At 42.1% G+C, this 24,998-nt stretch overlaps 1 protein-coding gene across 1 annotated transcript in view; it reads left to right on the top strand.

The window, feature by feature from the left end:
* The first annotated feature begins 8,196 nt into the window (after window positions 1-8,196).
* The window catches only part of LOC127639342 (leucine-rich repeat and immunoglobulin-like domain-containing nogo receptor-interacting protein 3), a 205,949-nt gene continuing 189,147 nt past the window's right edge, over window positions 8,197-24,998 (top strand). The window contains exon 1 of the mRNA XM_052121289.1: window positions 8,197-8,227. The gene's annotated coding sequence lies outside the window, so the exon portion shown is untranslated. The remainder of the gene's footprint in view (window positions 8,228-24,998) is intronic.

The raw sequence follows: 24,998 nt of genomic DNA, 5'->3' as shown, positions 1-24,998 counted from the left end.
CTGCCTGACATGTCTGGACAGTGATCACACTGAGGCAGCGTTTGTGGATGGTTCATGTTCTCATTGCGAGAATATGACCATGGCAACGTTGCGGTGACGGGTTACCTTCTTCCGGAGGAAAGCCATTCTAGCCACCCCCTGTGCTACACCTTCTACCCACGGGTATGTAGCCAGCCCAGCTGGTGCTGGAAGCATTTTGTGGAGTTCAATGGGCGCTGTCTCACCAGGTTATACCTCCCGTTCCCCAACACGCTAGTTTGCTCCCGTCCGGTTCCGAAATGAGACCAGCCCGCCTCATGGCCAGCATGACATCTCTTCCGGGGCCTGCAAGCAGGATGAATCTTCGACCGCTGCATCGGAGAGCACACTGGTGATGTCGGATGCCGATAACTTGACTGGGCTGCTACCTTTGGGTCTGCCTGTCTAGGGCTCCGTGTCAAATGGGAAAAGAGCAAGCTCTTTCCGGTTCAGAGCATCTCTTTTCTCGGCATGGAGTTAGACTTGGTCTCAATGATAGAGCGCCTTACAAGCGAGCATGCGCAGTCAGTGCTGAACTGCCTGAAGTCATTCAGGTGGAGGACATTGGTTCCACTGAAACACTTTCAGAGGTTCCTGGGGCAAATGACTTCCTCAGCGGCAGTCACGCCACTTGTGTTGATGCATATGAGACCTCTTCAACACTGGCTTCAGACTCGAGTCCCGGCATGGCACACATCGCGTAGCTATAATGCCGCTCTTCCACCACTTATTCAGCCCTTGGACTTTTCTTCCGTTTCTACGGGCAGGAGTTTCCCTACAGCAGTGTCCAGAAATGTCATGGTCACCACAGACACCTCCAAACTGGGCTGGGGCACCATGTGCAACGGGCACACAGCCGCCGGTTCCTGGTCTGGATACGACTTGATTGGCACAACAACTTTCTTAAGTTGCTGGCTGTACTACTCGCCCGCGGAGGCTATTACCGTTGATCAAGGGCAAGCATGTGTTGGTCCGGTCTGACAACACAGCGACAGTAGCATATATAAATCGCCAAGTTGGTGTACACTCATGTCGCATGTCGCAACTCGCCTGCCAGCTCCTCCTCTGGAGTCAGCAGTGCCTGTGGTTGCTGCGGGCTACTCATATCCTGGGCAGCCTCAACGCCACAGCGGACGCACTGTCGCAGCAGGCAATGCTCAGCAGAGAGTCGAGACTCCACCCCCAGGTGGTCCAGCTGATATGGAGTCAATTCGGCAAAGCACAGGTAGACCTGATCGCTTCCCAGGAATCCTCCCACTGAATCCTTCCACTCTGGTATTCCCTGACGGGAGCCCCCCTCAGGACAGACATGCTGGCACACAGCTGGCCCCGGGGGCTGCGCATATATGCGTTCCCCCCAGTGAGCCTACTTGCACAGACCCTGTGCAAGGTCAGGGAGGATGTGGAATGAGTCAACCTCATGGCCCCATATTGGCCCACCCAGACTTGGTTCACCTCATGCTCCTCGTGACAGCATCCCCCTGGCAGATTCCCCTGAGGAAGGACCTTCTTTCTAAGGGACAGGACACCATCTGGCATCCACGCCCAGATCTCTGGAACCTCCACGTCTGGCCCTTGGACGGGACGCAGAAGATCTAAGTGGCCTACCACCAGCAGTCGTAGACACGATCACTCAAGCCAGAGCTCCCTCTACCAGGCAGCTTTATGCCCTGAAGTGGCGTTTGGTGTTCTTCCTGAGCCGAAGACCCCCAGAGATGCACAATTGGGTCAGTGCATTCCTTCCTACAGGAGAGGCTGGAGTGGCGGCTGTCCCCCTCCACCTTGAAGGTATATGAAGCTGTTATAGCAGCCCACCATGACGCAGTGGACGGTAAGTCCCTAGGGAAGCACAACCTGATCATCAGGTTCAATCTCCGGGTTGAGCCGGTTTCGTCCCGTGTTTTGCCAGGTACGAGTTTGGTAATACGGAATAGCTGGCCGGGTGTATCGCTTGCGTATAGCGCCTTTCCCCTCCCCTGAGGTGAAAATGTGCCGCTTTTACCCCCAGTCTAGTTCACAACGTCGTGGACCCTCGATGTCCTTCCTCTCCTGCCCTGTGGCTTACAAATTTACAGCCAGACCCACTATGGGTACTAATAAGCCCTGCTCTGGAATAGGTGCTCCACAGGTGCCGATTACTCCGGTAACCCCCTGTGATGTATTTTCCGCGGTATGGTCTCCCTGTCGGCGGACCCGCATCTCTCTTGGGCAGAGCCCTTTCTGCCCCAGTCGCTGTGTTTGTAGAGCTCCTCCCCTTCACGGCAGGGCCTACCACCGTGCCTCTTCCATGTGCAACTCTTGAGCCCACATGATGTATCGTCACATGTTAACTTCCCCTCTGGGCAGGGTGTGGCCTCCATGGGGCCTTTTCCCCCAGAAAGAATAGGAAAGGAAAAGAACAACTTTCCCAGCGCGTACAATAGTGTCAACTGGCCCCAGCTGAATCTAAAACTCTCTGAAGAGAAAAACATAGAGAGAGAAAAGGCAATGGCTGGCGTGGTCTGCTCCCATGCTAGTTACGTTGCTTCCCCCCTCAGGGATGTGGGGAACTACACGACGTCTTTTGGGGCGTTGGGGTAGGTCAACTGCAGACCGATGCTCCTGCTATTACGCACGCAGCAGCTTGCTTGCAGTTGCATCAGCACGTAACACAACAAGCTGTTGTGGCATTTTTCTATAGGGACCACTAGTGTCACTTCATCGACACAATGTCGAGTGAGTGACAGAAGGGGAAGGTCATGGTTACTTTGGTAACCTCCATTCCCTGATGGAGGGAACGAGACGTTGTGTCCCTCTTGACACAACACTGTACTAGCCGATGAATTGACCGGACCTTGTCTGTGCTCCTCAGCACAAATCCTGAATGGAATTGCATTCCAGCTCCTTTTATACCTGTATGTCTGGAGGAGTGGCATGCAAATTCCACTCGGCAATTCTCATTTGCCCTTTGTCAAAGAATGGGAGGTGTTCGGGTCTCTCAAGAGCGACCCCTAGTGTCACTACATCGACACAATGTCTCATTCCCTCCATCAGGGAATGGAGGTTACAACAGTAACCATGACATTTTTTTCCTTATTTATTTAAATAGTTTAATTATTTAATACAGACAAATTGTGAGAATTACCACAGACAGGGTTGTGACAGTGCGTTGAATCAAAGGCTAATTCAGAAATTTTGCTCTGCGAATCTGCTTTGTTAAGGTCACAGATTGATGAAATAGTAATTAAGGTAATTTCATTGCGCTGCATAATATTTTGTGCATGCTGTAGCCTCTGTATTGATAAATATGGGATATTCCCTGGTTTCTATATGCTAGATATTGATAATTATGGGAGATCTCATGGTTGTTATGGGCTCTGCATTGCAATTATGGTCTATCCTGTGATTGCTATGAGCAAGTATTGCTTATTATGGTCTTATTAACAGAGATTGCCTTTTAGTGTAGCTATTTTTCATGTGTTATGACATACTAAGCTTGTTTTTTCACCAAAAATATTTGTTTGCAATTCTCTAACATGACTGTTTAATGCCATAAATTAAAAGTACATATTCTGTGTTTATACATTGTGTTTTAGTTTTTTACTTGGAGAAACAATGATCTTACAGGAAATAACAGAGTAAGCTTCTTTTTGTGAAATGCTTTGTGTAACATAGTTCAGTGGAAAGGAGGAGCCGAGAGCTCGCTTGACAATATAAATAATATTTTAATTATAAACTTAACCAAAATAGAAAAACATACACACAGTTCCCGTCCTCTGGCTTCCTCCCAGGCCTCCAGACCCAGTCCCCGTCCTATGGCCGCCTCCCAGGCCTCCTGACCCTGTACCCATCCTGCGGCTGTCGCCCAGGCCTCCAGACCCTGTCCCCACCTTGAGATCATCCCCTTGGTCTCCAGACCGTCCCCCAGATCTGCTCTGGTCACCTTGGTCTCCTAGCCGTCTGCCTGACCTGCTCTGGTCTCCCTGGTCCCCGGCTCCATCTTGGCCCTGCCTCCCTGTTTTTGCCCTATTTCCCTCATCCCCTTGCCCCTTGTACCCCCCTTGGACTGCCTATTTGCCCCTTTGTGCCCCTTGGTCTGCCTGTTTGCCCCTTGTGCCCCCCTTGGTCTGCCTGTTTGCCCCTTGTGCCCCCCTTGGACTGCCTGTTTGCCCCTTGCGCCCTCCTTGGACTGCCTGCCCCCCCGAGCCTCCCCTTCACTCCATGGACTATTTTTTGTTTTTGTTGTTTTTTTTTTTGAGCATCTAGAATCTGCTCCTTAGAGGGTGGGCTATGTCACTTTTCACTGTTGTCTGCCCTGTGTTTCTCCCCTGTCATCTGTTCCGGGACTACACTTCCCAAAATCCCCTGCTCTCATCTCTACCAGCTGTCCTTCTTTGTCCTCACCTGTGTGTTATTTAGTCATTATCCTTTGTGTATTTAAAGCCCTGTTGTTTGTATCATTTTGGTTGTCAGTTGTTGTATGTGTTTTGATCCTGTTCTTGACCCGTGTTCATGTTTTCTCTGATCCTGTGTTTTTTCCCCATCGTGGATGTTTCTTTTGTTCCTGTGTTTACCCCGTTAATCTGTACTTTGTTTATCTTCTTAAATACAGTTTTGCCGCACCTAGATCCAGCTCTTGAACATCCTTCCAATATGTAACACTATGTGGTCTTCTGTGCTTCACCACATGAGGAACAGTGGCCATTTTGAGCAAAAATATAAACAACCCTGTCACATTTCTTCACTGTCAACCTGTGACAGGGTTGAGTTATTCAATTCATTTATGAATGTTGTAACAGAAATATAAATATTCAATATATTATACTTTACAAACACTATACAGTATATTTACTTTAATGAAACATGGTGTTGAAATATGAGGGTGCATGTAAGAGTGAGAGTTATGACGGGGTTGAGAAGATATTAGATAATTAAAATGGGAACACAATTAAAATGGTATTGTATTGTTTGCTAAGCACCGTTTGACACATTTAGCACAAATAATTTTGGGGTTTAATACAAAATCTGCAAAAAATCTTTTTTTTACATATAAATAAGACCACAGACACACAATTTGCCTATTTGTGGCTTCAGCATTAAAATGAGAAAACTGTTATAAATATTATATTTGTAGTCATTAAATTTGTGAGGGGGACACATGAGCATTATAGATGATTATTTTATAACAAGTACTGAGTAGAATAATTTTCAAACCACTTCCATTATGCCCGTGAGGGGGTTGAGAACAAAAGATGTCCGAATCAGAAAAAAACAAAAAACAAAACAGGAAATAATTAAAGGGCTTTGATGCATTAGGTGGGAAATATTATTTGTTGGAGGTTTCATGTTTGCCTAAGTGTTGTGAAGTATTCAGACAATATAATAATAATAATAATAATAATAATAATAATAATAATATAAATCCAATTCCCAGGAATGACTCGGTTACCAAGCTAAAATGAGTAATGGTTGCTTTGCATGACAAATTTGTGCACAGTTTATCTATGCACAACAAAATTCACATGCCCATTTCCCCCCCTGACATCATAAATATATTTCAAACCTTATTGTTGCTATCATCAATTAATTTTTAAAAATAGTTAATATCATCAATGTTTGTACGCTTATTATTACACTAATACAAAATTGTATTGCTCCCACTACCCAATAATTAAAATAACAAATAACGAAAAAAAGATCTTTCATTATTTTGTAATTCTGAATTTCACTTGCAAAAAGTTCTTGATATTGTGGTACAGACGGTATCAGATTATATTACCATGGTTCTTTGTCTTTGATGCTTTCCTTGAAATTATTACGATATGCACATGATATTTCTAAGTTACCAAATACCGGCATTAAAAGGAACACGAAACATACTGAGACATATGACAACAACATAGCATACTACTGTTGAAAACGTTAATCCTTGTATATTGCGTAGGGTTTGTCATTATTTAAAACAGTACTCTAAGTAGTATGCTAGCAATCCATTTTACACAAAGCCAACAGCCCCCAGGCACGCGCCCAAGCCACCCGTTGATTGGAGGAGCGCACCTGTTGTAATTAACGCGCTCAGCTCTGATTGCACGCAGTGTGTAAATTGGCATTAAAGCGTTTAAAGGCGTTCTGTTTGTTATTACCAGAGAGCGCGTCGAGATGACTAACCATTGCAACTACACTGTTGAGTCCGAGAACATTGAGGGCCAAGAGGCAAGTTTATTCGGTAACATTTTACTCACTCTGTCAAAGTAGGCCATTCACGTTCATTTACACACAGAGACTTCGGGCAAACAAATGAATGCACGTGGAGTGTGCTGGAGATTGAGTTTTATATACTTATTTTGTTTTTCTCAACAGAAGAAAGCTGTGGCGAAGAGAGGTGGAGTCATTTCATCCGTCCTCTGTCGAATTTCACAGTTTTGGCCAGTCAAGTTTACTGTGAGTAACTGTCGATAACAATTAAAATGCACTGTGGGCGGTGAGCTATTGCAAGCTGTGTGCTGTGTGTGTGTGTGTGTGTGTGTGTGTGTGTGTGTGTGTGTGTGTGTGTGTGTGTGTGTGTGTGTGTGTGTGTGTGTGTGTGTGTGTGTGTGTGTGTGTGTGTGTGTGTGTGTGTGTGTGTGTGTGTGTGTGTATTTATCACTTTGTGGGGACCAAATGTCCCCATAAGGATAGTAAAACCCAAAATTTTTGACCTTGTGGGGACATTTTGTTGGTCCCCATGAGGAAAACGGCTTATAAATCATACTAAATTATGTTTTTTGAAAATGTAAAAATGCAGAATGTTTTCTGTGAGGGGTAGGGTTAGGTTTAGGGGATAGAATATAAAGTTTGTACAGTATAAAAACCATTATGTCTATGGAAAGTCCCCATAACACATGGAAACACAACATGTGTGTGTGAGATGAAAGAACTTCAAATCATCTTAAATTCAGGGTTGTGAGGATTCATTTTAAAATGCATGATGTGAAATGTCATTTGTAATGTATTCTGTTAGATTATCATGATCAGTAATGAAATCTAAATGCTTTGAATTACTATTGCACTAACACCCCCCCCCCCAAATAAAATTTAATAAATTAACTTTGAAATGCATGAATGTGGACATACATAAATATCTTGTGCAGTGTTGCTTCTAAAACAGGATAAAGAATATGCTTATTGTTTTAAGTATGGATGTGTGCTATAAGTGGATGTGAAATGGCAATTTACACAAGGTTAACCATTTCTGCTGCTCCAGACTTCAAAAACCCACAGTGTACACAATGACATCTTTGTCTTTAATTGTATGTGGATTCTTTAATGACATCTAAAAGCTAGGAACGCAGACAACAATTTGTGATCTAATGAAGACCAGTCTTGCCAAGCTACTTTGAGAGAACAAACTCTCAAAACTAATTGCTTCAGTTAAGAAAATACTTCTTGACTGTAACTATTTTGATTGCCACCGAACTGCTGAATACGGTTGATAATATTTTAAATGTTATTCTGTTACTCTCCAACCCTGCTTAAATTGTAAGATGGTTTTATATGGGCAATGGTGATCTGTTACTGGCACAAGCTTGCTAAGCTGCTTCGTGTTTCAAATTGACAAGTTTAGACATGCTGGGTTGCTGTGAAAACCTGCATGAATGTGCCTTTTATACTGATAAACCAACTTTGTGAGATGTACCCCCTCCCCAAAGTTATGCATTAAACTGAATCATTTAACTTGTATTTTTGATCTTGTACACAGGTGTGGGCTTTCCATGGCTTACGGTGGCTGTTTGGGTTCTCTATGCCAGCGATGGCTATCTCCCCACCTGCTGAGGAGAAAGAAGGTTCCCCTAAAGAAAGACATTGCAGAACAGTTCGGAAGCGTCTCAACAGAGTCACACGCCTGTTGATGGCCATCCTGCCCCGGCGCATCCAGAGCACTCTAGGTTATCCCGTCTGCACCAGCATTGGCTGTGCTGTGTCCCCAGGTAGATTTAAACCACTATACTCTGAATTAGATTTTGCAGTTTGCATTGCACCAGTTGTGATTGACTAAGTAAACGAGTTGTTTTGTTTTTTTTTTTTTTTTTTTTAAGAGGTATGTTGTTCCCCAACCAAGCCCTGTGGCAAAGGAAGTAAGAGAAAGCAGGATGACCTGGATGAGGAAGAGGAGGGAGATCAGCATTACTGGGTGGAGGCGCTCACTCAGGAGTTGGCCGAGGAAGACCATGCAGTTGATCCGGATTATGAGGTTTGCTTTACCTCACCCAGAAATTTTTCAGAGGTCAAGTCGTATCTTCGGGTGTGTTCACACTTGGCAGGTTTGGTTTGATTAAATCGAACTCTGGTGTGATTTGCTCTTTTAGTGTGGTTCATTTGAACAAGTGTCAACGCTGTCACATGAACCTTGGTGCGCACCAAACAAGTGGATGAAGACCGCCTGAAATGTGGGTCTCGGTCCGCTTCCAAACGAACTCTGGTGCGGTTCGCATTGATTTGAATGATCGGCAAGTTCTGTCAAAAAATATACATCATAAAAGCTGTCCAATCAGTTTGACTTTCCTGATGCCTTTTGGTTTTGTATCGTTAGGTTCGGTGTTAAAGCTGCCAGTGTGAACTCTTTAGTTTTTTGCAAGTCAAGTATTAAATCTCAGGATGATTTTATTTTTATTTAATCCCCTTTTCTCCCAATTTGGAAGGACCAAGTAGTGGGAATTGGGCATTGTGGTGGTGTGGTTACTCCCCTCAATCCGAGTGGCGGAGGACAAGTCTCAGTTGCCTCTGTTTCTGAGACTGTCAAGCCGTGCATCTTATCACATGACTCGTTGTGCATGACGCTGTGAAAATTCCGCATGTGGAAATTCCGCATGTGGAGGATCATGTTACACACCACAATCCACGCACAACATAACCACGTGCCCCATTGAGAGCAAGAACTGCTAATTGTGACTGAGGTTACCCCATGTGACTATCCTCACTAGAAACCAGGCCAATTTGTTTGCTTGGAAGACCTGGCTGGAGTCAGTCAGCACACCCTGGGTTCGAACTTGCTACTCCAGGGGTGGTAGTCCGTGTCCATAATCACTGAGCTACCCTGGCCCACCTCCAGGATAATTTCTAAGGATTTTCTTAGCAAAAATGTGCAAGTGGTTTCACAGAAGCTGCTTGAGAGGCTTGCTTGTATCTAAATTGTAGGGCTGGCTGTTGATACAGATTTTTCAATTCTGAATTTGATGATATGATGTATGAGAATTTTGATTACAATGTCCATTTTGCTTCAACGCTAAATAAATTATCTCCTAGGTAACCCTTCTTGGTACATCTAGAAAATATCAATTTTATGAAGTAATTTATTTTTTCATCATTGGTTACATTTTAGCTTTTAAAACAATTTCAAAAAGTGTATTCAATCAATAAGTGTCTTGAAATTGCATGTGTTTGTTACAAGTAAATCAGGGGTACTCAAAGTTCCAAGAAGTATAGTTACTACATTTCCTTTCCAGCAAAGATCTGGAGATGATATGTAGCTTACATGGTGTCAGTAGTTATATGGCTATTAAATTGTATAATTAAGTAGTTTTTAGAACTTGTCACATTGGCAGCAGCCAATTCCGCTCTGCATCTATCGGCTGGGCCCAGCTAGAAATCTGGAGGCTGCTGAGATTCTGCTTCACCACGGAGCACAACTCTCATAAGTTTTCCACTTAAATTGTTACCAAAGGATATAATTATTTACTCCCTGAATGATTTGTGTAAAAGTATCTTTCATATAGCCTGTGCAATGTAGTTTTCAGTTACAAGAATGTCTCTTTATGGTTCGACAGCTTGAATGAAACCTGTTCAAGGCTAGATGCATAATAAAGGTAGCTGTTCTAATGGTTCAGTTTGCACAGTTGCACCAGTTTCAACTGCTAACATACAAACTCAAGTACAAAAACCTTCCTAAGTTTTGTGTATGGTTACTAGATTCACAACTTTGGACTGCCACCTGGACGGCATAGACGTGTTCAGTTTTAAGTACAGTAAATGTTGTAATGTGGTCTCCCAAAGCCATTGTTGGACTACATTAAATGTAAGGCCAACGACCGTGCATTGGAAAAGCACACAAATTAAGTTTCTAATTTTAAATGTTGACTAAATTCCACAATGATCAATAGTTGATGTATTGATATTTTAATTTACACTGATGTAGAACACGTGCTAAATCCGTACTCAAGACTGCCATCATTACTGGGGGAGCGCAATATAAAGTGAGATGATTGGGGCTTTTTTTTTTTTTTTTTTTTTTTCCCTCACAATAAGACTGAGAAAAGAGCAGAAAGAGTATCAAAAGAGACATTACTTGCTGACAAATGGATTGCGTGGATCTCGTCTTTGGACATCCGTTACATGAAACTAGTCAAACTAAACTTTTACTCGACACGCAGCAAAAGAATCGCGATGATGTAATTTGTCGCCACTATACTAAATCACTGGGATTTAAATCTGAAAGTTTACCAATCACTGGCTTGCATTATAGAGGGTTGTGCATAGAGTAAAAGATCGATCTTGTGTTTTAAGAATTCATATCGAGATTGTTTAAATCAGATCACTATGTACTGGAAAATTTATGCGTTTTTCATATTCTGCCCAATTCCTAATGCACTCTAAGTCTTTGTGGTAGCGTAGTGACACTCCTCAATCTGGGTGTGTGGAGGATAACTCAGTTGCCTCCACGTCTTGAGACCATTAATCCACACATTTTATCACGTGGCTTATGGAGTGCATTACCCTGGAGACTGCGCATGTGGAGGTTTCGCGGCATCCACACACTACTCTCAAAGCATCCCACTGAGAGTGAACCATATTATAGCGACCACGAGGTGGTTACCCCATGTGACTCTACCCTCCCTAGCAACTCCAGCGGTGGTAGTCAGCATCTTTACTTAAAATAGAAAATATTTCTCAATGTAGGGCACTTTTGCAATTTCAGTTATTTCTCTAATCCATTTCAAAGGTATTTCCAAATCTAGTAGAAAGGTCTTGGCTATATTTTCTGTGACTAGTGCGACATTGCCACTTTTGGTTGGTCTGTAGCAGTGAGAACCGTACTTGTGCTGTTATTGGTGTAAATTTAAGATGCCTTACTAATTTCTTCCTTTAGCCCAGTGCAGCTGAGACGGACAGTGAAGAATATAGGTCACACAATGACACGGAGAGCGACTTGGAAATCGAAAAGGGTGTTGTTGTGATCAAAGATCTGGCAAAGGTACAGTTTGTTTTTTTTAGTCTTTTGGCTTTTATAATTAATCTTGGCTGTAAATTAATGTCAAGCATGTTTGTATTGCAGGTAGTTCCTCCAGAGGCCTAATGATGACTGTGTGTGCTATTGCTTGTATGCAATCAAGATTTTGTGTTAGTTGCAGAATGTGTTAGTTGATTCCATTTCGCTGGCGTTGCCATTTCTTGGCAGGTTTTTGGTCTCAATCCAGTGATTCCCAAGTTGCTTATTTGTCTTCAGTTCTTTTTGTTTTTCAATGTTAAAACTACTAAATAAAGCTAGTGTTTGTAGGACAACTTAGTGTCTTGTGCATAGTTTTGCTGGTAGATGGCAGATGCTTGTAAGTTTGGATGTCTAGGTGGGCAATGTTGCACATGAACCTCTATTAAATAAAAATCTAGTTTTTAACATGGTGCTGTGTGAGCATTGTCATCTGTAACACTATTAGTAATTTGTGCTAGTTGATTACTGTTTGGGCTGTTTTATATGAAATTGCATATAGGAAACTCTAGAAAGGACCGGATATGTCTGCCAATAATGCATTCGTTTTGAAGAATTGTACTACCAGTCAGCATGTGACTTATTCATTCTGTGAGCAGAAGTGTCTGAAATGGTGGTGGGGGAAATGTAAGTATTTGTCTGATCATGTTATCTTAAATATTGTGCCCCATGCTCATATAAAATAAAATACAGGTTGCTGATATTTTGAGTCATTGCACATTGATTGTCTTGGTAGTTATATGCACTTTTATTTAGGGCGTGTTTTTTTTCCGTTATCCAACAAATTGTTTACGGACACCACAACTATGAGCCTTTTCATCTTTGAGAGACAAATAAACTCCGCTGATGCAGGTGGTGTATGTGCATACGGCTACAACCACTTGAGTCTGACCAGGACATGAGAGCTCATTTCTGTAGGATCTACCACCTACAGAGGCTCTGGTCTCTAAGATGTAGTTGACGGTGAGCACAGTTCTGCTTGCTTGAGAGGATCATGTAAATTGTTGTCAAGTACTCCTAACCGCACTTTTTGCCATAAAGAATACATTTTCCAGTTGCATATGGCAGAAGTCCAATTGATGATCTCATTGAGAACTTGAGCTGGCAAAGAAATTAATTGAAAATGAGGTGAGCACACAGTTTTAATTGAGCACAACGGTTTATTAAGTGTGTAGATTAAAATTAGTAACAAGTATGGTGGTAGTATGCAGTTCCGAACATAGTCACTGAGTGTCAAGGGGCCTTAAGGGGGTGGGCATATTAGACTATGTAATATGTCATATTTTGACACCACAATGGACAGGATATGATGTCCAACAATATAAACACACATTGGAAGTTGTGTTGCTGTGCATGTAAAAGTACTCTGGTGGTTACTGCCCTTATTTGGAGTCAATGCAGAAGTGTATACATGTCTATATTAAGTAAAAGTTATTCAGGGCAATCATCAAAATGGTTTGTTGCCCTAGCTTGGTGTATTTTTTTTTCCAATGTATTCCAACTATAACCAGGCAGTGAAGGAATAATGTAGTGAAAAACGATTGTTCTTGGATGATTTGAAAAGAGCATAGATACTGGTGGGGGAGAAGTCTTTAAAGTATAGATAAGATCTATGGTCTGCTGGGATTTCTTAGCTGGCAGGGTTTTTTTTTGTTGAAGAGACTGTTGAGTCTTGGGAGAGCTGTGTTTTTAGTGCGCTGGAAATAGTGTGTCTACACCAGGAGCACCCCTTATCCCCACTTTTCCTTTTTCCTTTAATGTAGATGTTGCTTTGAAAGATTCAGCTGTATGCAAGTTCAAAGCCTGATATGCTCTAAAAGTGTCTACATCGCTATGCAAGTCCATATTTTCAGATTCACAAATGCTATTGCCTTGAGCTATGCTTAGAAGACACCATCTAAGGTGCTGGGTATTAGCTGTACATGATTTTATGGTTATATTATGTCCTTGTCATGGCTTGGATTTTCTCCTTTACCTTGAGGTAACCTCAGGCAAGGTGTCGAGGTACACAGATGCCCTGCTGCGATTTGGCACCCAAAACTGCATCTCTCAGTATATTCTGACTGCCGCCTCATTGTCACCTTCCTTGAATGACAATGGGTGTTTTACTGCACGAAAGCACATTTACTGACCTGAATACTAGCTAGATACCTTGTACTCCACTTTGTTGTAACCTGACTCTATTTAGTTTTATAATAAATGACTAAGGTCATTGTGCCTACACATATTTATACTGCGTGTGTATGTGTGTGTGTGTATATATGTGTGTGTATATATATATTAATTAATTAGGGATGGGCATTTTAGTCATTTTGTCTACTTGAGTACTCAGACCAATTACTCGTCGAGTACTCGATGGGCAATGACATGTACATAATTAAGCAATGTCACATTATCAAGAGTGCGACATGGCCCTATATCAGCAATGCTGTGACAGGGATGTGGCCGCAGGCAGAGTACCTTATGTAATCACAGCAGTGCTGATTTGGGGCCATATAGCACGATTGTGAGTGTGATATTATTTTATACAACAGTTCAATGAACAAGTAAATAAAAAAAATAGGACAAACTGAGTATGACCACAAAAAAATGCAATTGTGCATGGAACTACTTTCTTAAGCGACTGATTCTGCCGTTGCTGCTTCAAACCTAGTGTTGCGTCCAAGCCTCTCAAAAACATCACTTCAAAACTACTAGTATAACATTTTGGGCTGTTTCTAACATGTTATTGGAGAAACAAAGATGTGTGAGAGAGAGATGGAGCATTTGCGAAAACACCTGTTATTGATGCTGTAGTGTGTGAATCGGCTTTCTGAAGATAATGTCATTTTGGTGAAATGCATCCTATTTCAGTGGAAAAATAGCTGTCCAAATGGGGGCACAACTCAGGGTATTCCTCCCTATTTCGCAGTAGCTGGTGCGCAAGAGTCTTTCACTATAGGAACTGCAATGTCCTCTGCCGTTTTGTCCTCTCCAATGTGGAAAGTCCGGTAATAGGTAAGCGCCTTGAGTTTGTGTAATTAATCAGTCTGTTGTGTCTCTCAGTTGTTAGTTTAAAGCCGTTTAAAGCTATTTCCTAGCTTTAGTAGTAATATGAGCGATCACGTAAGTGCTGTTGAATATAAACACTGAGTGGTGCTGACTCACTTCGCATCACCAACTGGCTCATATTCCGCACAAAAAATGTTTTTGTTTTTTTTCTTCCCATTTTTCACCCAATTTTGAATGCCCAATATGCTTTTAAGACCTCGTGGTCACGTAGTGATTCGCTGCCCAACTCAATGAAAGAATGGGCACAACTCGCATCAGTCTGTTCTTCCTTCAGGTTACCATAGTAATTCTAGTAAGGGTGCACTAGTTTTTTTAGTGACTGTCTGAACCATCTATTTCAAATCACAGCTGGATTAACAAGAGATGCCATAACCAAGTTTTTAATATGCATGTTATCGTATATGTGTGTTAAGTTTTGCAGTTTTGACAATGTGCAGTGCAGTTTTGAAAATGCTCAATTTATCTGTTCTCTGTTTAGCTGTTTGAAACAATCGCAATGCATTGCGTCCATTGCCACACTCGTCTGGTGTGTGTTTGTGTGTGCGTGAAACTCGTGCGTAAATCTTCAACTCCCATTTCGTTGAGATGCAGGTGTGTGTTACATCACTCAGGGCAGGGAGGTTTACAGTCAGTTACAAACAAACATTAAATAATATCCATTATTTAATTGGCATATGGAGTGGTGGTGGCGTAGTGGCTAAAGCACAGGGCTGTTAATCAGAAGGTCCAGGTTCTAACCCCACGGCCACAACCATTGTGTCCTTGAGCAAGGCACTTCACTCCAGGTTGTTCCGGGGGGATTGTCCCTGTAATAATTGCACTGTAAGTCGCTTTGGATAAAAGCGTCTGCCAAATGCATAAATGTAAATATTTTGCAGAGACAGGTGTTCAAAACGGTTAATTACATTCTCTTTTGATTATCGTAACGATAACATTGTACTGTCATATATCAGTTTGGTTGCTATGAGATGTCTCTGACAATCAATGTACCCTTCAAAATCACAATGTAATCAAGCTCAAAAATAAGCTCCCTCTTTGATACGTTTGTGTTTAGTTGTCAGGTAATTGTCACTGAATTTCAAATTAAGTGAGAAGTCGCATCATATGTGATCTCCATCGATCATCATTTTCATGATCGATCATTGCTGCCACGTCCAAGAACACGTACTCATGTACTCTAACAAGTACTCATGCCCAGCCCATCCCTACTGTATATATGTGTATATATTGTAACACTTTCTTAATCTAAGGAATGAAGGAGTCAGGAGGCAGTGAAATGTCAGTGTGAGTATTTTTTTTTACTCGTCAGCGTCGTTCACAAAACTTAAACAATATGGGCACTCAGTGGCAAGTAATCACACAAATGAGTCAATAATTCTTGTCGCACACAGGAACAGTCTCTCTATGGTCTATTTCTGCCACTCTGATGCATCGTGCACCTTTTTATGTCTCCCTCTGCCATCACTAAAACAAGAAACAGTTGTTAGAGATAATGACCTAGGTGACGAGCCTTACCACTCTCTCTCTCTCTTCCTCCCTCTGACAGAAAAATTCCACATACCCCCACCACCTGACTCAGGCCAGGACCCCCCATGTTTGGAGAGAAAGTAAGCCACAGCCGTCAGTGCCCCTGGACTGTGGATCACCTTAAATCACCTTTTTCTTGGGAGATTGGAGTTAAAAGGATCTGTGTCGTACCAACACAGAGGTACCAAAACACTTTCTCGGACTTTCAGTTTCATCATACCACGGTGGTGGAAGGACCCTCCCAACACCATCCGTGATGAATACTCACTCTCTGTCTTCAAAAAATTACTTAAAGCACATCTTTTCCATGAGCACTTCATAGAAATCATCACAAAAAAAAAGCTTGTTGCACTAATCTGTTTTCAATACTATTCTGATGCTAGTGAAACTTTGTAGTATGGCACTTTTCATACCACTGTCTCCTTAAGGTGATTTGTTATGTCTAGTGTCAATTAAAATTGAGCTGAGCCCAACCAATTGAGCAACTCTTTAGAGCTTGAGGTGGGCAGCAATAGAAGCACTTTATATCCCGGTGCGAAATTCCTGTAGTTGAGTGCTACTGTCATACAGTCGGCTTTGACATTCCTGAGCTTGGAGCAAATTCCACTGCGTTAGTGCCAAAGTGTGGAGTTCTTACAGTTTGAAGGTCCCTCCTCCCAAGTTTTCCATATAATTGAGAACGCCACGTGGCCGACACCCATACAACAGCTTGAATGGGGAAATCCCTGTGGAGGCTTGTGGAACCTCTCGCACTGCAAATAACAAGGGATCGAGCCACTTATCCCAATTTCTAGCATCCTCGTGTACGAACTTTCGAATCATAATTTTTCATTTGTAATATTATTTTTTTACTTTTATCCCCAATATGGAATTCCCAATTCCCGCTACTTAATAGGTCCTTGTGGTGGCATGGTTACCTCAATCTGGGTGGTGGAGGACAAACTGCCACAAACTGCCTCTGTTTCTGAGAGAGTAAATCCGCACATCTTATCATGTGGCTCATTTTGCATGACACTGCGGAGACTCCCAGCATGTGGGGGCTCCGCGATCCATGCACAACTTACCACACACCCCATTGAGAGCTAGAACCACTAATCGCGACCATGAGGAGGTTACCCCATGTGGCTCTACCCTCCCTATCAAACGGGCCAATTTGGTTGTGTAGGAGACCTGGTTGGAGTCACTCAGCCCACCCTGGATTCGAACTCGCTACTCCAGGGGTGGTAGTCAGCGTCCACACTTGCTGAGCTGCCCAGTCCCCCTCCAGGTTGATTTCTAAGAATTTTCTTGGCAAAAATTTGCAAATGGCCTCATAGTTTCACAGAAGCTGCTTGAGAGGCTCCCTTGTATTTAAACTGTAGGGCTGGCTGTTGATACAGATTTTTCAATTCTGAATTCGATATCATCATATCAATACCCCATGAGCTACCCAGGCCCCCCCTTAATCATATTTTGCTTAATCACCGTTTGTGGGGTTGGGTGGTTAACACTGGAGCGAATAGATTTATTAGCTGATAATTCATACAGTTCACGTAGTGTTCGTGATTTAAATGTAGTGCCTTGATCAGTGAGGATTTCTTTTGGAATCTCCACTCTGCAGATAATTCTGAAGAGTGCCTCCACATCACTACGTGCTGAGAGGTTGCACAGAGGCACTGCTTCCGGATATTGCATTGCGTGGTCCACCGGAACTAATACAAAGCGATGTCCACGTGTGGTCCATTCTAATAGCCCAGTGAGGTCCATGCCAATTCTTTCAAAGGGGACCTCGATTAGCGATAGAGGTGCAATGGAACTTTTGGGGTGGCTGGTGGGCAAATAAAACGGGCCATTATTTGGTTGTTTTTTCATGACCTAGATGGCCAGCCATTTGAATATGGTGAGCCCACCTGGAAAAGGCTTTCCTGACAGCTCCTCGGGTTGTATTTACTTTTGATGGAGTGCCTGCGTCACTTGATAGGTTATGTCTTTGATAATTGAAAAATATGAGTATTTGAGTGTGACGTTAGGCTGGAGCTGTTGACCATCGATTACTCTCACTTGGCCAAATGCAAAGTTTTATGTATCTCCTTTTACACTCATGGGATATGATACGCCCCTGCCCGATCGGTGGTGGCCTGCGGAGTGTCATGGTTCCTGATCAGGGTTGCCAACTACATTGCTGAGCACTGATCTTGGAAGTACCCGACTTCCCTGCAGCCCCAACAGATCGGCCCGCGCTTCCCTTCCACACTCGTAGGGGTGTTCCTGTCAACCTGGGGAGGAGAGCGGAGAGAGACAGGAGAAGTGGGGGACATAGACAAAGGGAAGAACCCCGTAGATCAGGGAAGAGGTTTGGGTGGGGTTCCTCATCACTGATCCTCCACCTGGCCTTCTAATTGTTAGACGGAGACATGGAGAGGCATACATGCCACAGTGTCTCACACCCACTGTGAAATTTGGTGGAGGATTGGTGATGCTCTGGGGGTGCTTCAGCAAGGCTGTAATAAGGCAGATTTGTCTTTTGTGAAGGACACATGAATCAAGCCACGTAAAATGTTATACTCAAAGAAAATGTTCTTCCTTCTGCCCTGACAATGTTCCCCAACTCTTGAGGATTGGTTTTCCCTGCATGACAATGCTCCATTCCACACAACCAGGTCAATCAAGGTGTGGATGGAGTAGCACCAAATCAAGACCCTGTCATGGCCAGCCCAATCTCCAGACCTGAACCCCATTGAAAACCTCTGGAATGTGATCAAGAGGAAGATGGATAGTCACAAGCCATCAAGCAAATTAGCTGGTAAGAATGTCGGAAAATGTTTTACATGCAAAGCGAAATCAAGGTTATGGGCAAAAATCTATGTGTGCTGTTTTATCCTTAAACCGTTGATGACCTCACTCTCATAAAAAAAAGGCTGTTTAAGGTGTTTACGTTGGGTTATAAAGCATAATCGGTGTAAGAATGTGCATGTTAACATGCTCAATGACTGAATTTTCATTTTGAGTAAACAAACCCTTTAACACTGTTCTTTTACTGCTTTGCTGTTTAGATATTTCCTTCTAGATAGCAAATCTTGTTGGATAATGTACTGAATTCTTACTTACATTTTATCAGACCAAATATGCCCTTAGCCTAAATGTCCCTGCAGCATTACAAGAAATTTCACATCCATTCAAGGGTTTCTGTTGAATTGTGCATTTTTTTCCCCCCACAAAATGCTTTTAAGCTGCTGCTGAGTGCATTGTTTACCATATAGCCACAGAAGCTTTTTCACATGATTACTGCAGTGTGACAACACAGCTGTCAGATCATTCTTCTTTAATCTACGCGGCTATGTCAAACCCCTGCTGCCTGATAATAATTTGATGCTCTATATCGTACAGCATAACTCTCGGCAGGCATTTTTCTCTTCACACCCCTACCTTATATGGGTACCATAGAGTGTACTCTGCAGTTCTACTGCAAATTGTTCAATCAATAGGTTTGAGCACCAGGAAATAAGGTGCCATGCCAGAGTTTTAGTTTTCAGGAGAGGCTGACTCATTGCTACCTGAGTACATGAAAGGACCCTGTTGAACTAAGATACATCGCCACAAAGATATTTAGATTGCAAGTTGTAAGTGCTGATTAATGGTCTAAAGACACTCCACGCAAGTACTTCAACACAGACACTTCTTGATTTTGTGCATTGTTACATTCCAAAATGTGTCTTAGCAACCCGGTCTCATTAAAAGTCTTAATTCAGTACAAGATGGCTAAATCGTGTGAGTATGACATTTACGACAAAAACGTAAGACTTTTACTCCCATAGAGAAAAATAAATGAATCAATTTAATAGTGATAATGATTTTTCATAACTATAACTCCTAATCTAAACCTAACCATAAAGTCTATATCCTTACCTAAACCGCAAACCCATGATTTTAACATGGAATGAGTAACCAAATATGTTCAGACGTTTCAATTATTAAAATATAGTGTTGTAAAGGAGGCTAGCTAAAATTTTATGTGTGTATTGTATCGATTTTTTTTGGTCTGATGCCTTGTAATCTGATGGCTTTTGGTCTGATGCCTTATTGTATAAGACTTTAGACATGACAGTGTTTTCCCTGAGAACTGAACCCTTTTGTTCTGAGGAACGATGCCATTCTGCCTGATTAAGAGCTTTCATGAGACTTTGTTGGTCAGACAGCAATTCAAAACACAATGCAATGATGTGCTGCATTCTTAAAGTTGCCAATAGGGGTGCTATTGCGGACATTACTGTGAACTGCCAACTTCTACAGTGAATTTTCTCTGTTAAGTCTACTAATGTCATGGTGGCGCAACAGTTTGAAGAGGGAAAAAAAGTTTGAAGAGAATATTGCTGAGCAAGTAAGGTAACAGCTGTATATTTATTACAGCTTACCTAAATAATAACATACCCTGCTTAATGGTACAGACTTTTGAAGGTAACTCTATCACCCCATATAGTACTTTGGTTTGTTACCGTCAAAGTAACGCAAATGCACATAACATGATCAACCAGACTATTTACTGAATATTGGCGTATTTGTCATATTGCTTTTCTCGTTATTTAATAAATGCAATTTAAGCCACTTTAGGTTGTGTATTACTGTGTTTTTACCAGACTTAATTGGGTTTTAGGTTCTCTGATTAATTTTGTACTTAAGAAAAGCCTTTACTCGTGGTAAAAATCACTGTAATGTCAGCCTGTTGTGGCTTATTGTACTATTATAAAGAATGATTAAGGCGATTTCCTATGTTCTCAGTTTAACATCAGTTTTCATCTGTTAGTCTGTTCAAATTCTTAACAATCAATTCTTTACTTTCTGCCTTGTGCCTGTGCAGCTTGTGTTGTCAAAATCAGACCCATCAATCATTTTCAGAATTTGCAAATCAAAACAGCGCAAAGCTACCACTTGAAGTCTGTGTCTGTTCACCTTGAATTATTTTGAATGGACAAAAGCTGTTGTGTTTCTTTATAAACCATATTTCACAAGGCCACCTTCATTTATCTTTCCACTTTCATGCTTTTAAGTGTGGTGAGTTGTCACAAGAATATTCCAAAAGCATGCCACTCCTGGTATTGTCAACAAAGTGTTATCATCAGCTAATTCTTTCTTACCCTTTTCCCTTTGTTTTACCTCATAATGGATTTATTGACTTGTGTTAATCATCCATTGCGTTTTTGAAGTCTTCAGTTTCTGTCACAGGCTAATTACTCAAAATATAAATATAGTATAAAATAATTGAGTTTGGTAATATATATGGAATGCCATTCAGTATTTGGAAAGGAAGATAACGTTTCACTTTATGAATGTTTTATAAACCAAATATACTCCAAAATTTTCACTGTTTTAGAATTAAATTAGTATTAAATTCTTTGTCGTAAAATATATATATATATATATATATATATAATCATTAGAATTAAACTGTCACATTTTGGACAAAATGGCAATGTCTGGTGAAGGCAATATTTCACAGTAAATGCACAATAAACTGCAGTCTGCTTGGTTCAATTTAAGCCATATTTTTTTACTGTTATGAGCTCAAGACATGAGCAGCCGTGTCAAGGCTAACTGAAAATATTTTCTCACTTTATTAGAGCATAAAATTGCTTATGCATGCTGTCAGTTTCATAAGCAGTTAAGAAGTTAAAATGGTTCATCTCACTCACTATGTAAATTGGCATCCCACTTATGATGTGGAAGTTAAAGAGATAGATCACCCAAAAATGGAAATTCTGTTGTCATTTACTCACCATCATGTTGTTTCATTTCATCTCTATAAATATGATAAAAGCTATTCAAACAAGGTCTTATTTGGTATATATTTTTATACAAAAACCCCTAATAGAGTTTACACTTGAAATCACCCTCTAGCAGGTCCTGAGTCTTCGGAACATAGTGTTTAGATCAATTACTTTCATGCAGACAATATTTGGTCATTTTGGCATTGAGGGGCAAGTGACTTGCATGAGTCAAACACATTTTATAAACACATGCAGTGTTTTTGTATGCTTCTTAATTAGTATGGTCTTTATCCCTTTTGGATGCAAAGTTTAAATCAGTTTTAGAAACCAATTACTGTTGCTGCTAAAATTTTGCTTTATAAGCATAGGCTTCAGGTTTGAAACCACTCTGGACTCTTATACCATGGGTAAGCATGTGACATTTTTTAACAAGATTGGAACAGTGTGGTTTAAAAAGATGTGTGTTGTCCAATTTTAAGTCAGTTTACCACTGACCCTTATCCATAATTGTATATGACTATCCTCTTAATATGTCACAACATAAATTCAACATGGCTGACAAAAATAGGGATGCACCAATACCTCTAGAATATTTACCATTGTCATCTATTGCAATAGACCAATGTATAACTCTCTCAAAATACTGGTGCGTGGTTGAGCGCCGATCTGTGCCAAAACCAGGGAAGGAGGAAGGATATGCTGCTATGGAGTCCTCGCCTCTGGAAGTAGTCTTCAGAACCCTCGCCGCTATCCACCAAGCCCAACACCAGGCCCACATGGAGCTAAAAATGGAGCAGCTAATACGCTTCGTGATGCTCCTTCAAGCCCAACATGAGGACCGGTGGGTCTTGCAGAGCTTGTTACCACAGGAGGGGGCATCCGCCGCGATCCTGATAGCAGCAAACCCCCACCTGATGCTTGCTAAAATGGGAGCTCAGGACTCAGAGGCTTACCTGGAGCTGTTTGAGCACATGGTCAAAGCCCTAAAATGGCCACGGGGGCAATGGACTTTTTACCTCCTGCCATTGCTGACCGGGGAAGCCTAGCTCACGTCACAAAACCACACTCTTTTGAACAAAGCCATCCTGCAATGGGTCAGCCACAGTCCAGAAGAGCACCACCAGCTGTTCAGCTCCCAGATGCTGAGCGACGTCAGGCACCGTTCCCTTTTGCACAACAGCTCTGTGACGGCTGCCGGTGGTGTGTGCTGACTGATGACAAGAGTGATGGCGATGACTGTAGGGTGTTCAGGTTTGGGGAATGTACAATTAATTTTAATGATCGTAATCACTGATTAATCATACGGTTTGAACTAGATAACAATACATACTAAATCGCCCCAAAAAGGGCTTATATAGTCCAAGAGTCTGCTTCAGATATTTATATATAATTAAACACAACGAATTACATTTAATTAATAATATACATCACATGCAGACAGGCTATATTAATTTTCAGAACACCTTAATAGAATTGACCCGTATCGAGACTGACCAGTTCGTCCGCCGAACCACTTTGCTCGATACTCCTGATCAATTCTCCAGAAGGTTTATTCTTAGTATAAGCTTACTTAATCAAAGCACGTTAACTTTGATAATATCAGCTCGTAGCTTTAGGTCGCACATTAAAGAGGCTTTGTTTTATGACCAACAAACACAGACAATCAAGCGTATAATTAGGTTTAATACAAGGAACTAGGATATATCACTACACTTAACAAACAAACATTTAACATAGAATAAACAAACGCAGTAAACACCGTAAGGGAAAATAAAGAATTAGAGGTATAGCAAACTTATTTCCACAGTTAACCTTTCAGAGCCAGCACGGAAGTTACACACTGTAACGCATTTGAATTTCAATGAGATAATACTTGCACAATGGACCTTTGTGTAGCTGAGCAAGACTGCGTGTATGTCGTGTCCTCGTGGCGTCCTTGAGATGGGCTTTCTGTCGGTGCTTCCAGATCGTGGATGGTTCGCGGAAAGTTCGAAGCGTCTTATGAGTAACTGTTGGAGCGTGTTCAGGGGAGTCCGGGGGAGGAGAAGGGAGAGCCGGGGGAGGAGAAGGGAGAGCCGGGTGAGGGAGCAGGACGGAAGAGGAGAGTTGAAATGTTCAGCAGAAGAGAGATGAGGGAGTCAAGAGGTCGATTCAATGCTGGGGCCGGACTTTTATGGTAGGGAGGTTACCCCTCCTTTGGGAGAAGTGACCCAATGAGACTCCTCCGTTTTGGGCGCGAGTTTGCTCCCTTTGTCTTGTCAAGGCTCATTTGCATATCATTTGCATAATTTATGACTCGGTCAGGACTTTGGTTGAAAAAACCTAGCAGAATACAATTTTAAAGTAATCTTATATTTATATTCAGCTAGGACAAAGTCGTAAGGTTTAATTTGATACCAAGAAACGTGTATTTAGTACACTTAAAAGTGGATATACATACTCAGGCTTTTATTTAAAGCTTCAGAGTTTAACTAACACAACTAAACATATTTTAACTAGTTTGAAGTCAATCAGAAATACACAAACATACGGGGATTAAACATTTCCTTAAAAATAAGCCCTTCTAGGTTTTAAATGAAAGACACACACTTTGTTGCCAACTTTTCACGTGCCTTTCTCACATGGTAAAGCATGAGGATTTGGAGTGTGGATTTGAGTCACATGGGTAGGGGGTTTTGGAAGGCACGAGGATTCTCTGTCAATAGCGCATTGTACTTCACAGACTAGCTGGCGCCATTTCAGTGATCTTACAGGGGTTCTTTGTATTCAGAATCGATGAGTCCACTGATTCTCCGCCATACTTTACAGTCCCCCTTTTCGTCAGATGAAGTCCCTGTTGGAGACATCATCGGACGACAATCATCACAATGGCGGATGGCAGGTGACTCATGAGGATTTGTAGCAGGTGGTTATTCGGACGGAGGGCTCAATTCGATGAGGTTCAAAGTGGTCTCTGTCATGGTCCCCTCTTTCCGGGGGTTCCGTCGGAAACCTACAGACATGGCTTTCGTGAGCTTGGCTGTGGATGTTTGCATCTCGTTGAGCCTCCTGTACAGGATGAAGGCCAGGCCTAGTGTCAGGAGGTGGCTGATTCCCATAGAGATACACAGCGCAGTGTCAGCTGTGGTCCAGGCTTGGACAACAGGTGAGGTAGTCAAGATGGGCATTCGAGACAAGGCTTGGAGGGTTGTGTCGATAGGAGCAATGTCAATTAACTGGGAGCCCCATCTTTCGATCCATAGTTCCAGTTCTGGATCTAGGGTGAGGTTTTTGATTCTGGGAAAAAAAAGATGGGATTTCCAGTTCTGATTCGTACTCTTAGCCTGGGAGATGGTATAGTGCCAGGTCATCGAGGTGGAGGATGGCACCTTTCGGGACTTGAATCCACATGCTGTGGTTGGGCAAAGTGAGACGGGTGGCGGTGTCATGCTGGTCGTAGGTGA

Source organism: Xyrauchen texanus, chromosome 48, assembly GCF_025860055.1.
Source record: "Xyrauchen texanus isolate HMW12.3.18 chromosome 48, RBS_HiC_50CHRs, whole genome shotgun sequence".
Classification (NCBI taxonomy): domain Eukaryota; kingdom Metazoa; phylum Chordata; class Actinopteri; order Cypriniformes; family Catostomidae; genus Xyrauchen; species Xyrauchen texanus.
The sequence above is the reverse complement of the archived record's forward strand: the minus strand, read 5'-3'. Positions and strand labels throughout refer to the sequence as shown.